Source organism: Oryzias latipes, chromosome 21 (assembly GCF_053564925.1).
Source record: "Oryzias latipes strain Hd-rR chromosome 21, Olatipes_Hd-rR_3.1".
Taxonomy (NCBI): Eukaryota; Metazoa; Chordata; class Actinopteri; order Beloniformes; family Adrianichthyidae; genus Oryzias; species Oryzias latipes.
Window position 1 is genome coordinate 30,719,802 of NC_136257.1, and position 18,996 is coordinate 30,738,797.

Genomic DNA, 18,996 nt, shown 5'->3' on the forward strand with positions numbered 1-18,996 from the left:
CGCTAACATACATCTGCTGTAATGCATATCAATCTGCGCTAACACATCGGTCTGCGCTAACACACATCAGTCTGCGGTAATGCACATCGGTCTGCCCTAACACCCATCAGTCTGCCCTAACACCCATCGGCCTGCGCTAACGCACATCGGTCTGCCCTTATACATATCTTAATCTGCGATTTATATTATAAACTGCGCTAGCATACAACTGCTATAATACATATCAATCTGCGCTAACACATCGGTCTGCGCTAACGCACATCGGCAAGCGCTACCACACATCAGTCTTTGCTAACGCACATCGACCTGCACTAACGCACATCGGTCTGCGCTGACGCACATCGACCTGCGCTAACACACATCGCCCTGCACTAACGCACATCGGTCTGTGCTAACTCACATCAGTCTGGGCTAACGCACATCGGTCTGCGCTAACGCACATCAGTCTGCGCTAACGCACATCGACCTGTGCTAACGCACATCGGTCTGCCCTTATACATATTTTAGTCTGCGATTTATATTATAGTCTGCGCTAGCATACAACTGCTATAATGCATATCAATCTGCACTAACACATCAGTCTTTGCTAACGCACATCGACCTGCACTAACGCACATTGGTCTGCGCTGACGCACATCAGTCTGCGCTAACACACATCCCTCGGTCTGTGCTAACTCACATCAGTCTGCGCTAACGCACATCGGTCTGCGCTAACGCACATCGGTCTGCGCTAACGCACATCGGTCTGCGCTAACGCACATCGGTCTGCGCTAACGCACATCGGTCTGCGCTAACGCACATCAGTCTGCGCTAACGCACATCGACCTGCGCTAACACACGTCAGTCTGCCCTTATACATATATTAGTCTGCGATTTATATTATAGTCTGTGCTAACATACAACTGCTATAATACATATCAATCTGCTCTTCACATATATTAGCCTGCGCTAACACATCAGCCTGCGCTAATACATCAGCCTGCGCTAACACATCAGCCTGCGCTAACACTTCAGTTTGCGCTAACGCATCAGCCTGAGCTAACATTTCAGTTTGCGCTAACACATCAGCCTGAGCTAACATTTCAGTCTGCACTAGCACATAAGTCTGCGCTAACACACATAAGTCTGCGCTAACACACATCAGTCTGCACTAACACACTTCAGTCTGTGCTAACGCACATAAGTCTGCGCTAAAAGAGAACCCTGTCTTTGCTAACATCACCTTTTTGCATTGTAATAATTGTTTTATACAATTTTTCAAATCTCCAGTTTATTGATCTGAGAATCAAGCCGTTATCAGTGGCTCCTATCTTATGAAATAAAGGACCACAGAGCTGTTGCTGCTTTTGTCTAGTGTTGTCTGCAGCATGTTTTAAATGTTTTTAAGGTGGTATGAGCTGTTTCAAGCTTAGTCTTTAAACCGTAACCAACCGATTATCCAACAGATGATCAACACTCTGAAGATACAGCAGCAAATCCTGGTTTCTCCCCAAACCTACTCACTTTTCAGGCGTAGAATGTGGAAACGGTGAATTTCTACAACTATTCTTGATCCACAGAAATAGGAATCTGGTCTGGCAATAAAGATGGACTCTATAGGAGATGACAGAATGTTGGTTTTGTCATTTGTACATTAGACCTACTTTCAACTTAGTTACCTGAACCAAAGGTCCCTTCTTTTTGTGTCTTTTGTGAAGCAACATCAAGTTTAGGACTAAACTTTATTGACGCCAGATCCTTGAAGAAGTGAAATAATAAAGAATATGGGCGTCCTCGACTGAGTTAACAAGCTGCTTCAGACTCCAGTAAACTGAACCACGACCTTCTGAAGGTCCACAGAGAACGGCTGTTGTCCGCCCATCAGATATCCCTTGATTGGCTCATTAATGTCTCACTTCCTATAAAAGCGCGTGTCAGGGACCAGTCTCTGCGGCGTTTATCTGCAACAAAACTCCAAATTAAAAAATGCTGTTTTCAAGGAGACTGTAGCGGACAGAAATGAGAAAATGAAATCTTTGAAAGCTGAAGGTATTTGGATTGACTCTCCTTGGTTATTTTTTTCCACGAATCCTGAGTAGGCTGCTGTTTGCTGGCTGCTGTTGGGTTTGCTGGCCGTTTTGTTTATATTGGCAGGCTGTTGCATTTGCAGGCTGATCCGGATGGGCTTTGGATTCTTGGCAGACCGGGGGAAGCAGACGGAGCAGCTTTGCTCCACTCTGTTTTCTTTTCTTCAATGGCATGACCTCTAAACTGTCTGCTTTTGGAGCAGAGGTGAAGTGGGGGGATTAGGGTAGGGTGGGGTTCCAGAACAGTCCAGAAAACTGCAAATATTTACGATGGGATGTCTTCAGACTGATAAGATCTCTGCAACACGTTTCCCAACACAGCAATGCGCTTGTTCCTCTGCCGGCGCGACATCCTTTCTAATGAGCCCCCCCGGCCTCTTAACAAGGGGAGTGGGGGGCCTCGGCCCACGCGGCGCCTGGCGTGGAGGGATGAAGGGACTCGGTGGCCGATGTGACGGCGTCGGTCTGTGGGAGGAATATCGCAGCGCGTTCAGTCATCCTCACCGGAGACCGCTTCAACACGCATCCATTTTTTAAAAGATGCAATCGGTTTCTGGAGTGGCAACCCCCCACCCCCCCAATGACGCGCACACACCCCTGCATACGCACACACATATTTACTTAAAATTTCATGCTTCAAGTTAGCTCAGCGAGCAGATACTTCACTCCTAATTATTTCCCGGCTGAAGCTGCCGGGGGTTTACCCGGGACCAGGATGGGAGCGCACGTGAGCGTGTGCGTGCAGCTGCATTAATGAACGCCAAACGCAGCGCCGCTCGCTCCTGCAGCACATCCAAGGCCTGATGAATTTGTCAGAAGGTAAATGAGGCGGAGCGTGCCGCCGCCGCTGCTTTTCCTCACGTTTAAACGCACAGAGAGATAAAAGCGGTAGGGGGGGGGGGGGGGGGCAGCCCTCCAGGGGTGGAGGTTGGGGTGGGGGGGTGCAATGTGGTTACTGGAAGGACGCCGGTTCTCCTCTGCATCTGTTCACTTAGGTGTTAGAGCTAATTGACCCCTTCAAAATAAAGCTTCATTTTAAAGATGACATGAATTAATGTATTCATAGCCGTTCGTGGTCGATGTGAACAGAACTGGTGCAGATAATAAAGACCCACGGTGGGTTTTTTACACTTCTTTGTGGCATTTTTCTGAGAATAGAAGACAAAGGTTAAATATCATTTCTCGATTCAAATCGTTATGAATCCGGAGCAGATGAAAAAAGATCCTATTTGTGATGTAGAAGTTACAATCGGCACGCCTCCTGCTCTGCTCCATTCTGATCATCCACTGGCAGACAAATAGATCCATGCTCGTCTTTGTTTTCCTCGTCTGAGCTGGAATCTGGATCTGAACTGTACGACAGGATAACTCCGACATCGCTCGCCATTTTTGCTGCACTGCTAATGTTAGCTTGGGGTTGTGAGGGACTGTAAGCTAGCGGGACAGAGAGCGCTCGGGAACGGGGAAAGGAAGTGGGGGTGGGGTTGCTCCACCCCTACAGTCCCACTCACAACTCAGACGTGAATTTCTGAAGAACTCCTGCCGCTCTGCAGAAGCTATGTCCTTGAAAACGTCACAGGTTTTTGGATCTTGGCTTAAAATGGCATAATTCTACAGAAAAGACGCTTTTCAGAAGAAGATGATTCCAGTGAGACTTAAGGGTGACGTTACGGCGGACCGCTGCAGGTCCTGTCCACAGACGTGACGGCAAACTAAGGATGAGATCTGATTAGTCGAACTCTGTTGTCTGGTCACCATTGTTTCTGTTTTCTTAGTTACCGTGACAACCACGGAGAACATGACTAGTAGGATAGGAGTCATTTTTAAGCTAACTTTTTGTCAAAGTGGTCCAACTATCCGGGTTTCTCTTGACATTTGTTTTTCCGTCTCGAGGATCTCTCCTCGTCTTCATCGCGGTTGCTGAGAACAGGAATCTGTACCACCGCAAGTCAGACGCAGATCTTTGTCCAGATGAAACGTCACAGCTAGCGCACTAGCTCAGCCTCCGGACCATCAGCTTTTTGTTAGATTTCCATGGCAACGCAGCTCTTGTTAGTGCTGGGTAGGGTTCACGCTGCGCGCACGTCTCACCGGTGAGGAGCCGCTTCCCAGAGTTCTGTGTTTGATGTCACAGGCAGCGGCGTCAGGGAGCTGTGAGAGATGCGGTTTAATGAGGCGGCGCGGCGTCTTTGCTTCCCGCCTCGCTGCTGCGAGCAGACATGAATGTCGTGTCCTCTCTGAGGTCCGCGTGCGGTTTCTTCTGCCACTGACAATAACTATTAACACCATCATTTCATCCTCATCCTCTTCTTCTTCTTGTCTTTTTTTGCGTTCACTAACATGAGCCTCACAGGAGCCTCTTTAATGATGACAATGCAGCAGAAATCACAGCAGCTAAATGGGCTCCAAACCTGAGCAGAGACACACATACAGTCAGGACCATAAATATTTGGACAGAGACACATTCTTTCTAATTTAGTTTCTGTACATTACTACAGTGAACCGTAAATAACTCAGATGCCATTGAAGTGCAGACTTTCAGCTTTTAGTCCATGGGTTGAACAAAAAGATTGCATGAAAATGTGAAAAACGAAAGCATTTTTTAAACACAATCCCTTCATTTCATCGGCTCATAAGTAATTGGACAAATGCAATAACTGAAAACAAAATTACTAATATTTGGTTGAAAAGCCTTTGTTTGCAATGACAGCCTGAAGTCTTGAACTCATGGACATCAGCAGATGCTGGGTTTTCTCCTTCTGAATGCTCTGCCAGGCCTTTACTGCAGCGGCTTTCAGTGGCTGTTTGTTTGTGGGCCTTTCTGTCTGAAGTTTAGTCTTCAACAAGTGAAATGCTGCTCAACTGGGTTAAGATCAGGTGACTGACTTGGCCATTCATGAATATTCCACTTCTTTGCTTTAATAAACTCCTGAGTTGCTTTGGCTGAATGTTTTGGGTCGTTGTCCATCTGTATTATGAAACGCCATCCAATCAGTTTGGCTGCATTCACCTGGATCTGCGCAGACAGTTTGTCTTTGAACACCTCAGAATTCATTGGGCTGCTTCTGTCCTGTGTCACATCATCAATAAACACTAGTGTCCCAGTGCCACTAGCAGCCATGCAGGCCCAGACCATCACACTGCCTCCACCGTGTTTTACTGATGATGTAGTGTACTTTGGATCAGGAGCTTCTCCACGCCTTCTCCATACTTTTCTCTTGCCATCATTCTGGTAGAGGTCTATTTTGGTTTCATCTGTCCAAAGAATGTTTTTCCAGAACTGTCCTGGCTTTTTGAGATGCTTTTTAGCAAAGTCCAATCTAGCCTTCCTATTCTTGAGGCTTATGAATGATTTTGTATGGATGACGTCATGCTGACCCGGTCCAGTTCTCATCTACAGTCTATGGCTTCCACCAGAATCTGAAGAACTCCACTCATGTCGTTTTTTTGGTTCTGATCACTTCCTGTTTTTCTGTTTTTGGCATCATCATCCCCATCAGCCCTTGGGATGTCATAATAAGTTTATGTATCAACTGTAATAATTTAAGATTCATTATTTATCTTTTTTTTTTCATAAGACCAGGCTCAGTAAAAGCCAGCTGAAAGCTTAACACATGTTGAAAAATATATTTTTCTACGTTTTTTTGTTTTGTTGTTTTGTACATAAATCTTATACTGAACTGAAACAAATCCGTGACCCAAAAATCAAGGTTTGATCCAAATCGTTTCTGACCGTCTGATAACACAAATCTTTTGTTTTTTATATTAACTGGAGCTGGTTTCCGTGGAAAAACTCTTGTTGTTTTCCTGTACATTGATCCAAACACCAACGGTTTGTTTGTGTTGAGGTTTCCCTCATTTCTTCAGTCGTTCTTTGTCTTCGGTTCAGGTTATGGTTTCTGTCTTCTCCGTCTTCTCACCGGCTCTCAGTGATCAATACGTTCAGCAGCTTGGTTTGAGGCTGTGGTTGGGAGTCGGCGTCTGCCTGATCCTCTTCAGCTTAGTCATCTTTAGGCTTTTGCTTTGCCATGTTTGACTTTTTCTTTTTGTCAGTAACTCAAAGTTTCACAGGCCGGTTCATATTTTGTGATCTAGTTTGACGATTTTAGTGGGAAGATGTGCAGAAATGCATCCGTGAAACTACAAATCCACTTTTTCCTGTGGAGGTTGAGGTTTGTTAGTTCATCTAAAGCGCAGCTCTCTGGATGAACTCTGGGGTTGTGTCAGAATCCACTCACTACTCCCCGGTTAGTACTCGCCGTTTCGTCGTGTTCGGATCTACATTCCCCAGGAAATTTCCTTGAAGTCTCTGGAAAAAAAATGGCTAATATAGACCACAATGCTTTACGTTTGAAAGATTTGTCATTAGAAAAATTGTATGTGCAGTGTTCCCCCGCTTATTCGCATTTTAAGATTTGTGGTTTCACGTATTTGCGGGTGTTTTTTTCTTTTTTCAGTCACATGACTCATCACAAAAACTCAGACAAAACGCCTGCATGGGACGTTTGCGTCTGAGGAAGGTGCTGTGTGAATTTCTAAGGAGGGGCGCAGAGACGGAGAGCACGCCGGCCCGTCGGCTAAGGAATATTTCACATCTGCTTGTACCGATTCCTGAATCATCCATGCATGCATCCATCCATGCACGATTGGCGTATTGTGTGACGGGCTAATAAATCGGAGGATCTTTCACCCCTCCAGCAGTTTATTCCTAAATGGGGGTCTCCCCTGTGTTGCTCATCCTGGCAGGGGGGGGGGTCCGGGTACTGTGACTCTGGACACATCCTGGGCCCTTCTCGCGGATCCTCCCGGCTGCGGCTTCTGCTGGGACCCCCGTTTGGGCAGCCCCCCACCCAACCCCGGTTGGCTTCCCAAAGCTGGCGCCTAGCAGCTGACTGCCAACGGGAGCAGACCAGGGCGCTCCCACTGTTTGATTCAAACCAAGCATGAGGCAGGTGCTGACAATGGAGCTGACCATGGTGCTGACCATGGTGCTGACCATGGTGCTGACTCCTTAGTAGTGAAGAAAATCAACGAAGTGCGGGTTGACGTGTTCGCTGCGTGGTTTATTCGTGATGCGTCTGTGAAAATTTCACGTAAAGACAAAAACTTTTCTCACTTCTTCCACGTATATTCATGCATGACCAGTTTTCATCCGTGTAATATGCGCTAAATGTACATGGTGGCTGTGTGACGCGGCCCTCTTTTAGGGGTTAAGGGAGAGTTGGCGATCCAGCGAACATCAGCGGCTTCCAGGTCTGCAGACGCCACTGAAGCTGCAGCAGAACATCAGACTGAAGGAGCAAAGATGAAAAAAATCCCATCACCCCCTTCAGTCTGCAGAGCGCAGACGCTGAAAGGTTGTCCTCTGCAGATGGAGTGAGCAGCACAAGCTGCTTTTTGATTGGAATGAAGAAAAAGCAGTGATACTCGATATCGGACCATTCAGAGGAATAATTTCTGGGCCGTCTCTCAGGAGCTGAAGAAAATCGTTGGTGATGAATGTGGCGCCGGCGGAGGCCCTTCCACGTCCAGCTGGTCGCGCTGCGAAGCCGCTGCAGCTTCCAGATCCATAGAGTGCAATGAATATGCTGAAATGTGTAATGCAGTCTGTAAGTTTCAGCCTCTATTTATTTCCCGGTTCCTGGCAGAGGCTGGAAGGATTATGAACACCCACCTCTTATCGACTTTGCCAATGAGATGGAAGCAGCAATGTGTGGGGATGCTCACGCTGATGAAAAATTAGACCAAAACGTGTATTCGTGCTGCAGGAGGAACAAATTGGGTGTTAAACGGAGGGGGGAGAAAGCGCCGCAGAGGCCTGCTCGCGCACGCCGGATTTCACACTTTATTATTTGACGTAATTAGATTGTGTGGTTACCTGCTGCATGCTCCCACTGGATGATTTGATATCGACCTTTCAGGAGGAACACACTGTCTCAGATCGCGGCCTGTCACCGCCACGAGGTCGCCGCCGTCGTGGCCAGAAGATAAGCGGCGGCGACTGTAAACGGAGCTGCTTAATGTGGCTCTTTACACTGTGTTATTAGACTATAACCACCTGCTGCTGGGCTGATTGAGAGCGGCCGCAGCTGTGATTAAGGCCTGCGCGTCGCCTCTTACGATTATCGCTGCGGCTTTGTGTGTCTGAAGATTGCGGCGTGGCGAGCGTGTGTGAGTGTGTTTGTCGGGCGCTCCTGCCGTGTTGTGGTTCAACATGTTGCACTAGAGGACGGCTGAGTGACATTTTCTGCTCTTGACTTTGTAAACATGCAGTCAGGAGCCGCTGTTTAAGTTGATTACAAATATTTTTCTGTTTGGCCACACGTGTAAAAGCAGCCAGACTTTCTTATTTCTTTTTAATATTTGCACCCTTTGATGTTAGTCTTGATGCTCTCTATGTCGCCCCGTGAAATATTCTGACTCAATATGATTTATGAGCATAAATATAGGTTTCCGTTGTATACAATTGAAGGAAAAAAATAAGTGCAGGTCGTAATTGGGTCCCAGTTTCTCCTCATAACAGCAGCAGCCTTTCCATAAGAATACAAACCAGAACATTTGTTGAACCTCTGGGGCGGAATTTTTTTTCAAAACTAAGTCAGAGCAACTTTTGCGTCCATTGTTCATGCTGCTGTTCTTGCCCCGCCCACTGTAATTGATTTCCAGATGTGTTCTTGTACGAGTTCTCTTGTTGAAACATGTATGAGTTTAGGGGGCTCAAACCTCTCTCTGGGGGTGCAACATCTGATCGAATAAAATCAAACTTTATTTATTAAAAAAAAAAAAAACGCGTCTCATGCATTGCGCAGCTCGAAGCGCTTTAACATTTAAAAAAAAAACAACAACACAATATTACATTAAAAACCCACCCTTCCCACTCCCCTCCGTTAAAACATATGACCCTTGACCCCCACACACAATGAATACTGACCAAGTAACTTCCTAAAGAAATGTAAGGCTTGGCTCTGCTGTGAGGAAACAATATAGCCATCTTGGCTATATGAACATCGCCACCGTGCCCACCCAGACCAGGACAACATCGGGCTTCAACTTGACTGTCTGCATTTTCATTTGTGAGGCTTACTTTGGTAGATGATCTGTGGTTGATGGTGAATCATTTAAATATATATATATATATTTTAATTCTAATGGTAAAACCTTTGATTTGTGGATTATTTTAAATCTGGATTGTATTTGTCTAATCCATTTTGTGTGGCTACTAAAAGTTAAAAAGCGGTTACATGTTTTTTTTTTTTTTGTTGATAAAATTTAAAATTTTGACATAAAATGCAGCTCTTCACAAGAGTCAGATTTTTGGATTATAGTCTGGTTGTTCTTTTATTTCACAATGTCTGTTGGTGACGAATATGTCTTAAGATGTTTTGTTTTTTTTCCAGGAGTAACTTTTGGTGGACTCCAAAGGGACTTTAATAACTTTAACCGTCTTTAACATCATTTCCATGGTGATGCAATTTATAGATTTCAGCTTAATTTGGTGGCATTTCTTTTGCAAGTTTTATCACATTTTCTTCTGGAAAAATGTACGCTACTGTTTTTTTCATTGTGGTCTTTTATTCTGAAGGCTGCGGGCGATAATAATAGGTTGTGCTTTAATTTAACTTTTTTTGCATTTCCTTAAAGCTGAATCCTTTTGACAAACCCGGATTGTTCCTGAGTCTGAATGCGTCTGAATTTTCAAAGTCTTTCAGAAAAATGCTTGTTTTGCATCAGAATCTAAACTCTGGCGCTGGAATACCAAATGTCTTTAAAAATTGATCATATGCAAGTGAGTCTGTTATTTGTGAACCATTTATTATGGAAGATTTACTTGTTTTTGTTTTCCATAAATGTGTTTTTCCACATCAAAGCCTTTTGGGATGACAACTTTTCTCATAAATTACAATCCGACTGAACAGTTTGCCTGAGGAAAAGCTGGGAAGAGTTTGTAAAAAATAACTTTTTTTATGGGTTTGTCTTACTTTAGAATGAAGAGATCTTAAACTAGCTGACATCATTTACATATTTCACTGAATATACATGTCATAAGGCCTGGAACAAAGTAAATGATTAATTGGTGTTTCGTAAAGTATTTTCTGTCTTAAAAAACATTTACTACTTTTTTTCCCTCTCATTTGATCATTAGGACTACTTAACCAAATTTTGTGTCTGTATTGCATTATTCTAACCTGCAAAGCTCCAGTCTTTTGTGATGTTCTTGTCCCACCAAGTCTTGCGTCTTGACTTGATCTTTACACCCTTGGGTTATCTTTGGACAGTGTGTAACGTTGTTTTTTTTTTTTCCTTCCAAATGTTTCACCCAATGAGCCTAAACTTACAACCCGAAGTTAGTTACATCTATGGACACAAAACATGAAAATGTCTTCTATGGAGTTTAAACACATCAATGACTGTTTGGTGTAAACTCATAATATAAGTAATAACTCATGTGGGTGTCACACCTCAGCATGGACGGTACCGTTATGGACTAGCATGGACCATTGTTCCATCCATGAACCGTTATGGACTAGCATGGACCATTGTACTGTCCATGAACTGTTATGGACTAGCATGGACCATTGTACTGTCCATGAACCGTTATGGACTAGCATGGACCGTTGTTCCATCCATGAACCGTTATGGGTCAGCATGGACTGTCAAACCTCAAACTTCACTGATGGTCACACACTCTCCTGACCTGGCCACAGTCATGCCAACGATGTAGCATTTTAACTTAGCGATAGTTGTTTGTAAGAGCTTTTTAAATAAAGCTTTTTTGCATCTCAGTTTAACAAAGTTTCCATCAGTCTATGGTCATTAGAATGTTGGTGGTGCTTTGGGAACACACTTGTTTGGTGTAGTTTTCTAAACATGGCGGACTGTTGGCAGAAACGAACTTGGATGCAGATGATGTGGCCAGGTGTGAACCGACCTCTGACCTTTGGGCGGATCACCGCTGTCAGTCAAAGAAGGGGATTGTGGGTGAAGTAAGCCGTGTCTTCCTGCCCATATGTGAGGATCTGTGTTTAACCACGAAGCTGGGTCATTTGAGGTTAAATCTACAGCAGTGGTTTGGAAATCAACTTCAAATACCTGTGGACACGTCTACACTTCATACCTATCAAGGTCTGGACTCACTGTTTCATATGTGGTTGCTATGACAACAACCAGTGGTAAACTTGTACATTTACACTTTTCTCCTTTATGTCTTTGTGACTTGTATGACCCCCCTCCTGCAGCAGACTGTGGCAGGTGGTAAAACAGGGGAGGAACCTTCAGCTGAAGTTCTTATGGATCTTCTGTGAACTCTTTACTTTGTAAAGTTCTTTTTGTGTTTAGCTTCTCACTGAAAAGTGTTTTCCAAACTGAGCTGAGTTGTGTCGAGCTGAAAGCAGTTTTGCTGCTTAAGCACTTCATCGCGAGTCGGGTCTGAACACGCCATCAGTCACATTGTCACGTATCCATCGGATCAGAGCCAGCCATCAATGCAGCTGCCGGCTGAGTCGCCCCCACAGCCTCCACCGGCACAGACGGCCTGCCTGTGAATAGCACTGCAGCTCGGCCTCATGAATGAAGAAATGAGCTCTGCAGAGAATACATCCAGTGTCACATCATTGCACCTTCTGTAGTGTCTGCACACAGCTGCTGTTAACTCAGTCTGCTCTGGACTGGATGCATCAAACACCCTTCTCCAGTCTTTAAGCAGCAGGTCCAGTGTCTGTGTTAACATGTCTACTGTTTGACACATCTTTCCTTTAAAAAGTAAAATAGGGGGATGATATTTTTTTACCCTTCCAATTGAAACTGTAGCTAACTTAACCCTCTGATAATTTTAAGAATGTCTAATTTTTGACCTGGTTGTGGATTTCTTTATAGTTTTTCTACCAAAAACAAACAAGTGCCTGTTTTATTTGTTGTGTCTGCCTAGAAATACAAAACTTATTGTTTATTTTTTGTGTATATTTTTTGAACTAAATATCTTATTTTATTCATTGATGTTTTTAGGACAAAATTCCCATGATTCTTTTTCTCAGTATGCCAATTCAATACCTAGTCATCCTTCATCCAGCTTTAGAAACATTTTTTCATTTGAAATGCCGTTTTAAATAAGAAATCTTCGGCTGTGTTAGGCCACAAAGGCCAGAGCAGGAGGACTGGTTGTCTAAGCATTTACTCTGTGAAATTCCCCAATGTGTCTGCTGTTCTGCTTAAGAGAAGTAAGACCAGAAGTTTAAAAAAAAAGGTATGTTTTGTTTTGTTGTTTTGATTCTTTTTTGTGTTATGAAGGATTTCTGTTGTTTCACCAAAGGCCAGTTATATCAGTTAGCAGTGGATGCAGTTTATTATTTGCAGTGGATACAGTTTATTATTTGCTGTAGATGCAGTTTATTGTTTGCAATGGATGCAGTTTATTATTTGCAGTGGATACAGTTTATTATTTGCAGTGGATGCAGTTTATTATTTGCAGTGGATGCAGTTCATTATTTGCAGTGGATGCAGTTCATTATTTGCAGTGGATGCAGTTCATTATTTACAGTGGATGCAGTTTATTAATTGCAGTGAATGCAGTTTATTATTTGCAGTGGATGCAGTTTATTATTAGCAGTGGATGCAGTTTATTAGCAGTTAATGCAGTTTATTATTAGCAGTGGATGCAGTTTGTTATTTGCAGTTGATGAAGTTTATTATTTACAGTGGATGCAGTTAATTATTTGCAGTGGATGCAGTTAATTATTTGCAGTGGATGCAGTTTATTATTTGCAGTGAATGCAGTTTATTATTTGCAGTGGATGCAGTTTATTATTTGCAGTGGATGCAGTTTATTATTAGCAGTGGATGCAGTTTGTTATTTGCAGTTAATGCAGTTTATTATTTGCAGTGGATTAAGGTTGTGCCGATGGAGGATACCATCGTCCATCGTGATGGGTGAGTGACATCACGATGGAGAGACACCATCGTGATGCCACGCCGCCGGCACGTTGCGAGTCGACACCATAAGTCGCGGTTACATGTGCCAAATACTTTGATAGGATCAATGGTCGGATTAGAATCCAACCGTGTACATGGCACATAAAAATGTTTTCAGAATATAACAAACTCTCACTAAGGTCACACTTTCGGTTGGAATAAATCACTGGCACATGCGCAGTAGGGTTTGAAAAACTGGAAGAGGATATAAGTTCCGCCGTGCGGCTATTTTTTTTCTCAAACTTTATTGAATGTAACAATTCAACACAAAACAATGTTAAACAGCGCCGAGCGGCTATATACATTGACATATCAGCTCGGTAATATACGAGACAATCTTCTAAACGTGCTTTTAATAATGTTACGGTTATTATGAAACACCTGTTTGCTCATCATTTGAATTTTAATCTGCGTGGTCAGTGCTTTTTCTGTTGAAGAACGGAGCCGGAATTAGCAGTTTGCTAACACGGGCTAACAGCATTACCTTTTTGTGGCGCTGCATCCTGGCTGCACGTAAACATGTGGGAATAACATCAGCCTTTATTTAGTCGGGACACGACTGGAAACACAAATCCACGTGATTGTTTGAATGTTTTCTAAGGACTGAGCGACATTTCTGCTTTGAAGCTCAAACCGCTGTGTGTGCTCACGATCCGAGCTGTGCTCAGACACACTTTTAGACCCGGTTCTGAGTTCGGTTGCTCGTACCCCTAGAGCTGCGGGACGGATCGCAGTCTTAAATCTCCCACACATACCGCTCATGTAACAAAGCATCCCCCCTCCCTTCCCATCAAACACAAAGCTGTAAGTCCGCGCTCCGCCGGTCCACTTGACTAGTTAAGTGCGGGAGCGGACCACTTCTTTCTTGTCTATTTTGTTTGTTACTTTTTTTGTTAAAGTCACTTCCTTCAGTTTATACTGTATCATCGCGGATGAGTCATTAGTTGGGAAATAAAACAAATAATGTAATAAAGTAAAATAACGAATAGCAATTATATAAGAACGAAAAATGTAAAAAATACCCCCCCCTGACGATATCATCGTCCATCCCGATGGTTGACAGAAAACATCGTCAACGGCCAATCTAAGGGACATCGCCCAACCCTACAGTGGATGCAGTTTATTATTAGCAGTGGATGCAGTTTATTATTTGCAGTGAATACGGTTTTATTATTTGCAGTCAGAATTTTTTTTTGCGCCACTTCACAAAGGACAACTTCCTGAAGGCAGAAGCTGCTTTAATTTTATGTTCCTCTGTGAAAAAATGGTTGCTCCTTCCTGTTCTTTTTCTAAAGCAGCTGCACTGGTGTTTCTGTGCTTTTTGAAAGCTCTTCTTTCTTTGTTTGTTTCTTGCTGCTAATTGGTGATTTTTAGAATTCCTTCCTGCTAACGGCGCTCCAGCTGTCACGTTGCCCTGAAGGAGAAGGCCGGAAGGTCCCTTGTTCCTTACCCTTTCTAAACTAGACTCCATCTCTGTAATTAAGATAGTCCTTGCAACTTGGCAGGTCCAATCAGGCAGACCTTAAGACGAAACTAAGCCTCACAAACATCCAGAGAGCTCACAGAAGAGCTCCCAGGGGAAAAGTGGAGCAAAACAGAGATTTGTTCTCGTAGTTTTAGCTTGGGGGTGTGTAGCCTCTTGGTTTGGGCGGATGCAACTTCCAGGAAGCCAGGATGTGGACACCAATAAAGGTTGTTTCAAAATAAAGGTCAACTCTGTGATTCACCTCTAATGATTTCACTTCCAGTCATCGAAGATAATATTCAGTCCTTGAAACCTCAAAATACTTTCCTAAAGACCTTTCATTGTGATTCAGGCTGGGTGTTAAAATATTGCTTCATGGAATCAATCTTCTCTTGGAAAATATGGATTCCTAAAATCTATGAATCGATTGCCTTTGAATGCAGCTTTTAATGTTTTGTTAAGGAAAGAAATGGGGTTTTCAGTTTTTATTATAAAATATTCCACATTTATTCAATTTAAGTTTCTAGTTTATCTAAAAACTGTTATTATAGCTGAATAAAATTGGTTTCAGAACCGAAATTTGACACATAAATGAAAAAATTGAATTGTGCTAAATCTGAAATTATATGGAAATGATTTAAAATGGATTCAGTGGTTTGACGTTGATGCACAGCCACTTTTGTTGAAGCTGCCATGCTGAATCAAAGAATTAAAGCTACACCGAACAATGGGGCCAAAAGTCCATTCATGCCTTTCTTTCCCAGACGTCCAGGGAGTACAGTGAAGTTAGGGGCAGGCGGGCTGAATGGACCCACGGTTCATCGTGTTCTGCCGTTTTTCAGCAGCTGAAGCTCAGCTGGCCAGATGTTGGGAATGAGCCTGCAGCCTCCGTGCAGGAAGCGCATCCGTCGGTGCGAGTCCAGTTGGGTGAGCGTGCTCTGCCAGCGCAGGCGTCACAACAGAGTTACGCCTGAAACGCAGCAGAAACACAGAGGCTGCTGGAGGACTCGCCGTCGCACTGGCGACACCTCCCTATGTGGTGCGCTGCGTGACAGAGGACTAACGATGTGTAAACACAATCTCCCTTCAATACGTTTTCATCTGACTGAGTGCCATTATTGCTAGTGACTGTACAGTGATATTCCAGATGACAGCGACAGCATTAATGCAGGGCAGCGTTGCTCTCCTGTGGCTCTGGAGCCATTACTCTGATCTGTTCAGCAGGACGTCCTTTACGTGACTCCACACGCCACGAGCTTCTTCCACTGTTTGTCTCTGTAATTCCTCGTGTTGTTATGACGATTATCATCAAATCGTTAAAAGGAAACAACACAAACTGTTGGAAAAAAAAAACAGAATTTCTGTGTAAAGCGCAACCGATGCTTTTGGCGTTTTCTCCTACACGCGTTTTGAATCTAAACGAAATAGTTGAACTTCCTTTGGCCACGGCTGCTGCTGTTTGCACTCGACCCTGTATGACCCCGAGATCAGCAGCCCGAGCTGCAAGCTGGAGTTCACCGCGGTTTCATAGTCACTCCAGTCCTGTCAGGTTTCGATTGCAAACGGAGAAAAGTGTCTCTGCTTGTCTTTTCTTAGTAACCAAACCATATATACATTTAATCAAGTCTATTCCACAATCGATTAACAAGATTGAGCTCAAACTCCTGACTGTAAATGGGAACTGGAGCGAGTCGGTGTGATGTCACCCATGGGAAATGACTTGACAAAATGAAGCCATTTCATTTGCGATTTTTGCGAAATGGACACCGCCATGTTGGACCCAGACATCACTAATAAGCAGTGATTAATCCAAGTCTGTTTAAGTTAATGTTTCTATGACAACAGCTCTCACCAATCAGGAGTGAGCTTGTTGGAAGGCCACACCCCTACCTCCGACAATGGGCCACACGAAATCTGTCAAACGCTAAGAGTGTTGGGCCAGCAGGCTCCACCTACATTTATTGAGGCATCCGATTGGTCGATTTATAACTCAAATAAGCCAAGTAATGCTTAATAGGCTACAGTAAACAGCCTTTTACTAACTTATCTATGTAACTGAGTGAACAGGCTTTAATCCGATCATGTTTTCTTACAATCAGACTAATTAGGTGTGAATTTTGAAGGCTGTGTTTTAATCTCAGATCAGTGTTTTTGCAGAGTTCTTAGAACTTTACCCCAAAAATTGCATTTTATGTACGTAGATTCCAGTTTTTACTATATTTTATGTGCTGATGTGAGGGTTATATAATAAGTTAAATTAAAATAAAATTATTTTGATGTATATTTCTACTTTTATGAAATGTTATTCTAATTATTATTGCATGTTGTATGCAGTCATTTGATGTACTTTTATTTTGTAATGCGTTGTATATTTGCTGAGCAACTGCCAAAAAACTGGCTTAACAGCTAACATTTTTTATTATTGCTTTTTCACATTTTCACTTTATTTAAAACGTGTTTGTTAGTTTCCCTAAATGTCAGCACACTTTTATATTTGTTTGCGAGTTGAGTCACCATCCTCCTTTTTAAAGGTTTCATTAATTATTTCATTTTGTCTTTGTTTCCTCAAAACATGCAAGTTTAAAAAAAGTTGGTAAACTTTTGCTTAAAATGCTGGTTTTAGCATCCTTGGTCTTGTTTTTTTTTAAAAAGATTTCTTGTTAGCAGTTTGCATGAATGATTTGGTTTCACGCCTGACACAAGACTCTGCTTTTAACTGGACTTAGGACAAGCTTTCCAAAGCATTGGATTGTGCCTCCATGTGGTTGCATTCATTTCCTTTTTTGAAGATAAAACTTTAAAAGTCGATCTGGGTTTTATCTGACTCTAAAGCATTCAGGAGAAATGTCAGTAGAATGTAGAGTCTTGTTCTTTTTCTAAAGTTACAATCTTAAAGGTGTTGCTATGGTGAGTGTAAACACTGGTTGCTAAGGAAGGCCAGGGACTTTACTTTGACGTAAAGAAACCAAGTTAGATTTGTGTTGTCATCAGCCCCAGACCTGCCAAAAACACTATGGTTGCTATGGACTTGTCGCCTTCCTTGGGTCGCCATGTTGAATGTTTTCAGCGAGAACCTTCTCCTCGCTTCCTGTAGTCGCTCTTTGGTGAGTGTGTGCTTCGATGGTGTGTTTTTGACACGAGGTCCCTGCATGCCTGTTCTGCACCAGCCGTCGCATTAGCTCACCATGGCGCCTTTGTGTTTCGCCCCTCTTTCCTCGTCAGCTTTCCTTTTGTCAACGGCGTCCTCGCCAGCCTCAGCCGTTGGAGTGGGGCTCGACGATCGGGCGGAGAATGGACCCTGCTTCCCGTTCACCTCCGTCCTCGCAGAGGGCTGAATAATTCAGGGCTTTATCCTCTCTGAAGCCGTCGATGAATCATCCTGCGGCTGCCTGTAAACGGTGGCAGCTCCCTTCAGATCATTTTCAGCGTTCAGAGAAATGAAGTGCTACAGTAAAGCGGCCCGTGTTCCTCAATCATTTATATTGATGAGTGCTTCCTGAATTCCGCTAGCGTTTGGAGCTAATTGTGAAGCGATACCCTCAGCTCCACCCGGGCCGCCGCCGAACAGAGGTCACCCGGCTGCTGAGCCGCTCGTCCAATCGAGGTATCACATGAAGCTTCATCAATACGGCACAGAGGGCTGAGGCCGCCCTGATACCAGATACTATCACTGTACCCTTTGATATCATTGATTGTGTGGTTGTTGTGTTGATTAACTTCTGCACAGTCTCAGTCTTTGCTCTGAAGCTGCTGCACACGCTCAAATGAAGCCGGAGGAGACGCTCCACCCCAAGCACCTTTACATCAGGATGGATGGAGATCCTCGCCCCCGTTTGGGGACTGAGGTCTCTACAGCGGGCCCTGAACCACCTCAGGCCCTCCACTCTTGGAGGGTCTTGTTTTAATGGGCTGCTGTGGTGCAGAGGTAGAGCGTCCCCCTCTGATTAGAACTTCACAGGTTTGGTTTCTGTCCATGTCTCAGTGTCCTTAAGGAAGATGCTGAATTCCACTTTGCTCTCGGTGGTTATAGGTTCAGTGTGTGAGTGTGTGCATGGGTGAATGTACAGCGCTTTGGGCCTTCTAAGAAGGTACTAAAGCACTTTAGCTTGAACCCAGGAAAGCGTCCTCATCAGACATTTAGGAGGGTTTCCCTAGCTGGGCTACAAGACCCAGGTTTGGATCATGACCTGTTGAGGTCTGAGGCGGATCCCATCAAGCTCCTGTTGACCCTTTGGTCACAGGAGGGCGCTGTGATGGACTAGTCCAATCTTTTCTGGGTGATGACCAAATTAGAAGCATTTTCATCCACCAAAAAAAATGTACGTGTGGTTTAATAACCACCTAAAATTTTTCATGTTTGATTGTTAATTTTTCTAAAGTCAGATTTACATTCCAATAAAATGTTTTAATGTTTTTCTGTAGTTTGGGCGTCAGAATAAAGACCACAGACTGATTGTAGCTGGTGTATATCATGCAGTCAATGAGTCAGCCCCTCTGGAG

General features: G+C 43.7%; 1 protein-coding gene across 2 annotated transcripts in view; it reads left to right on the forward strand.

Moving 5' to 3' along the window:
• The window catches only part of cntnap5a (contactin associated protein family member 5a), a 159,675-nt gene that overhangs the window by 11,803 nt on the left and 128,876 nt on the right, over positions 1 to 18,996 (forward strand). The gene's annotated exons all lie outside the window — the stretch shown is intronic.